At 36.7% G+C, this 5242-nt stretch overlaps 1 pseudogene; it reads left to right on the top strand.

Moving 5' to 3' along the window:
- Positions 1–1246: 1246 nt before the first annotated feature.
- LOC106314432 lies at positions 1247–3381 on the top strand (annotated as a pseudogene).
- The last annotated feature ends 1861 nt before the right edge of the window (positions 3382–5242 follow it).

The following is a 5242-nucleotide window of genomic DNA, read 5'->3' as shown; positions in this document are numbered from 1 at the left end:
ATTGCACAATTCTGGTGGAGCTCGAATCCTCCGAAAAGAGGAATCCATTGTGCAAAATGGAAAAAAAATGTGTGCACCTCGAGAGGAGGGAGGAATTGGTTTCCGTATGATCCATGAATTTAATCTAGCTCTTCTAGCTAAACAGCTTTGGCGTCTCGTTCAATTTCCGGATTCACTAGTAGCGAGAGTTCTTCGGGGAAGATATTACCGTCTGAGTTCGCCGTTGCGATTTGGCACAGCAGATACCCCATCGTATGTATTGACGAGTATTATTGCCGCGAGGAAGCTATTATTTCTGGGCATCAGAAGCAAACTGCATTCAGGGTATTAAATTAATGTGTGGGAGGATCTTTGGACCCCTTCGACGCCAACTAGACCGCCTCGTGCCCGGGCCCCAGCAGTAAACCCAAAGATGACCGTAAGCAGTCTTATAAATCATGTTTCAAAGGAGTGGGATGTTAGATTATTGGAACAATATGTAGCTCAAGAGGATATTCCGATGATTCTGAGTTTGGCCATAAGCCCTACCCATCGACGAGATACTTTTTGCTGGAGTTACACAAAGAACAGACAATATATTGTTAAGTCAGGATATTGGGTTGCTACAAACTTTATGAGAGAAGAGGAGGATATAGAAGGTCTACAACCCAGCATTACAAAACTTCAAGTCTTTGCTTGGAAGGTGAATGCGCCACAAAAGATCTGTCATCTTATATGGAAACTAATATCAGGACAGGTAGCAGTAACAAGGAATCTGGTACGCCGTAATATGCGTTGTGATAATTATTGTCCAAGATGTGGAGCGCCTGAAGAGACCGCTACTCATGCTATCTTTGAGTGTCCACCGGCCTTACAAGCATGAGAACTATCATCAACACCGTCGAGCTCTCAAATCTTCCATGTACCAAGTATTTATGCTAACATGGACTAACTTTTTTGGAGAAAGAATGGTATTCTAGAGCCAGAAGATGATAGAGATCCTTATCCTTGGATAATTTGGTACATCTGGAAAGCTAGGAACGATAAGTTGTTTAGAGGCATAGACAGAGATCCTTTGGAACTAGTCATGTATGCAGAGAGTGAGTGCTAAGCTTGGTACAATGCAAGAGACACTGTACCGGTTCAGCCACATGTACAGACTGCTGAAGAAACACAAGCCTTAAGCTTGGTTAATATTTGTATGGTGGATGGTTCATGGACCTTCACAGCTCAGTTTAGTGGAATGAGATGGGTTTGGAAGGATACAATGGGTAAGATTCAACTCATGAGATCAAGGAACCTGAGCAGGAGGGAGACAACTTTACATTCAGAACTGGAAGCGCTACAGTGGGCAATGGAGAGTATGCTACAACATTCGTCCTGTCAGAGGTTTGGGACGGACTGTAAGGATCTGATTGCAATGATAGAACAGCCACAAGCTTGGGCCAACTTCTCAACAGAGCTGGAAACAATTCAAACTCTTCGGTTGTGTTTTTCGGACTTCGAGATCAGCTACTTTCCAAGGACGCAGAATGAGATTGCAGATTCGCTAGCTAGGAATGCACGATCTTTTCATAGACTTTTATGTTTTATTGGTTATTCTATTCCGGTCTAGCTTTCCAGACCACCTCAAGTTTGAGTAATAGAATAGTCGTTTGCCTTAGGGCTGGGCAAATAAACCGAACCCAAAAATCCGAACCGAACCCGATCCGATAAAAATGAATCCGAACCGGTCCGAACCCGGCATAAATACCGAATGGATCCTGTTTTTTGATATTTTGGGTTATGGGTATTATCCGAACCGAACCCGGACCTAAATGGATATCCGATAGAACCCGAAACATTTAAAATCACAAAAAGAACTTCTACCAAATATGATCTTAATTCTTAATGTGTATCCAAAATACTTTAAGATATTATTGAACTTCTAAAATAATTATCTGTTACACGAAGGTTGATGGTGGAATGTGGCGGTTAAAGCCTGAAGTTTTTAGATTTTGGTTTTGTTTTCATTGAATAATGTTTCTCATTTCATGAGAACTTAGTTTTTGTTTTATGATTTCATCTATCTGGTTTTTTTTCTATCACTAACTATGTTTATCTTTCGCTTGATTTTGAATGATCACGTTTGATGTTTTTTCTTATTTTTGAATCGATTTTAGTTATGTTTTGGCTATTAAAATATGTACAAATCATGTATTTTAAATCCGAAGAACCGATTTCATTTATGTTTTAGTTACAAAATAGGTTCAAATCAGGTATTTTTAAACCGAAGAACCGATTGGGACCCAAACCCGAAAGTACAATGGGTTATACCGGTTTTTTGAAGATTTACTAACCCCGATCACTTCTTCGATTTCGTTGACTGGTTACGACCCAATGTCACTATCCACCGAGATGCCCGAAGTAGAGTACGGTGAAGCTACGGAAACGGGTGAAGAAGCGATCTATTATAGACATTTCAAACCGGTCTTCTTGTGGAGGCTTCAAAACTGGTTGGGTATTGGACTCGAGAGGAAGATGAAGTCTTCCTTGGTGACTGTCAACCGTATGTTTGCGAAGATCATATCCACAAGAAGAGAGGAGATAAGTCGCGGCGAAGGCGAGCAATTAATGGACGCGCTAACGTATTATATAAATGTGGACACGACAAAATATAAGCTCTTGAAACCTAGTAATGATACGTTTATACGAGACGTTGCTTTCAGTTTATTGTTGGCAGGAAGGGACACGACAAGTTCAGTTCTCACTTGGTTCTTCTGGCTTCTTTCTAAGCATCCTCATGTACTGACCAAAATCCGACAAGAGATCAACACAAAGTTTGATCCGACATATCTAGAGAAGCTCGTGTATCTACATGCTGCGTTGTACGAAACAATGAGACTTTACCCACCGGTTCCCTTCAACCACAAGTCTCCTTTAAAGTCAGATGTGCTTCCAAGCGGGCACAAAGTTAAAGCAGAATCAAAGATTGTGATATGTATCTACGCATTGGGTAGAATGAGATCTGTATGGGGAGAAGACGCATTGGATTTTAAACCGGAGAGATGGATTTCAGAAAGTGGAGAGCTAAAACATGAACCTTCATACAAGTTCATGGCTTTTAATGCTGGTCCGAGAGCTTGCTTGGGTAAACATTTGGCTCTCCCACAGATGAAAATAGTAGCTGTAGAGTCATACAAAACTATGACTTTAAGTTCACTGAAGGTCACAAGATTGAAGCAGTGCCTTCTATCGTTCTCCGTATCAAAAATGGTCTTAGTGTCACAGTCACTAAGAAGATGTGATTCTTATTGATAATTGGATTACTAGTATTTATGTGTTTGTTCGGCGCAAATGTCATCTAAAGTATTATTTATAGTTGTGTTATTTGTATTATTTATAAGTGTGTCTCTTTTTCTATTACTATGTTTGTTCCCCGCAAATATCATTTTAAAATATTAAATTATAAATTTTATATTTAATTTAATATTTTAAAATGATATTTGCGGGGAACAAACATAGTAATAGAAAAAGAGACACACTTATAAATAATACAAATAACACAACTATAAATAATACTTTAGATGACATTTGCGCCGAACAAACACATAAATACTAGTAATCCAATTATCAATAAGAATCACATCTTCTTAGTGACTGTGACACTAAGACCATTTTTGATACGGAGAACGATAGAAGGCACTGCTTCAATCTTGTGACCTTCAGTGAACTTAAAGTCATAGTTTTGTATGACTCTACAGCTACTATTTTCATCTGTGGGAGAGCCAAATGTTTACCCAAGCAAGCTCTCGGACCAGCATTAAAAGCCATGAACTTGTATGAAGGTTCATGTTTTAGCTCTCCACTTTCTGAAATACATCTCCGGTTTAAAATCCAATGCGTCTTCTCCCCATACAGATCTCATTCTACCCAATGCGTAGATACATATCACAATCTTTGATTCTGCTTTAACTTTGTGCCCGCTTGGAAGCACATCTGACTTTAAAGGAGACTTGTGGTTGAAGGGAACCGGTGGGTAAAGTCTCATTGTTTCGTACAACGCAGCATGTAGATACACGAGCTTCTCTAGATATGTCGGATCAAACTTTGTGTTGATCTCTTGTCGGATTTTGGTCAGTACATGAGGATGCTTAGAAAGAAGCCAGAAGAACCAAGTAAGAGCTGAACTTGTCGTGTCCCTTCCTGCCAACAGTAAACTGAAAGCAACGTCTCGTATAAACGTATCATTACTAGGTTTCAAGAAATTGTGGCTGGCTAACTTGACTCAACTGACGGGGATCGGACCGACCCTCTCAAACTCATTTACATTTTTGCCTTGAACATAACGTATAATTCACAATTCATAGCTAACTAATCGGTACTATCAGTTTATTTTAATTAAATTGAAGCTTTTATTCCGGCTAGGTTGGTAACAGTTGTGAAACAATGCTTACATTTGTCTAAAATTAGAAATAAATGTGAAAAGTGACACCCCATTAATGGCTTAACTATGTAAAAACGTAAGACAAAATAATGTTTTTATTTATAACGTTATTTAAATAATTATTAAAAAATATTTTAATTTAAAGTTGACAAACATAATTTCAGAAAGAAATTATATGACCTACTTTTTATAACAAACTAGTGTGAGCCCGCCCTACGGGCGTGGTATACTTTACTTGTGATCTCGATTTTTTGTTTTTGTATGATTTAGCGGTTTATGTTTTAATTTTCCATTTGCAAGAGATATGTATAATAGTGTTTGTTGTCTATCAGGAGATTTTAAGTGATGAAGGATATTATATCCATTTTAATTAATGTCACTTGTTTTTTTTTTTTGTCAGATATATTTTATGACATTATACTATTTTAGTTATTGTCTTTCTATTTTTGTTATGTTTTTTATAATGAGAACACATTTTATATCATTTTCACATATGTCTAACTTTTTTTTATTTTTTATTATTCTTGTTAGAGATTATAAAGTTGTATTATCATGATACTTGGTATACATTTATTAAATGTTTGCTCAATTATTTTTTATATATAGTACAAATTATTCAATTATTATTATTGTGGTTAGGTTTAATACTCAAAACATTGATTGTTTTATATTTTGTTTGTATTGAATGTACTTGTATTTTTAATAAAATTTCATTACTCAGTTTCAGTGTATTATTAGTGGCTGTTTCACTTATTATATTACCTCCTATATTTTTTCATTTATTATACCAAGTAATATATTATTTTATTTTAAAATTTTACTATAAATTTATTATGG

Source organism: Brassica oleracea, chromosome C9 (genome assembly GCF_000695525.1).
Source record: "Brassica oleracea var. oleracea cultivar TO1000 chromosome C9, BOL, whole genome shotgun sequence".
Lineage (NCBI taxonomy): Eukaryota > Viridiplantae > Streptophyta > Magnoliopsida > Brassicales > Brassicaceae > Brassica > Brassica oleracea.
Note: the sequence above shows the minus strand (reverse complement) of the source record. Positions and strands in the feature narration are given on the sequence as shown.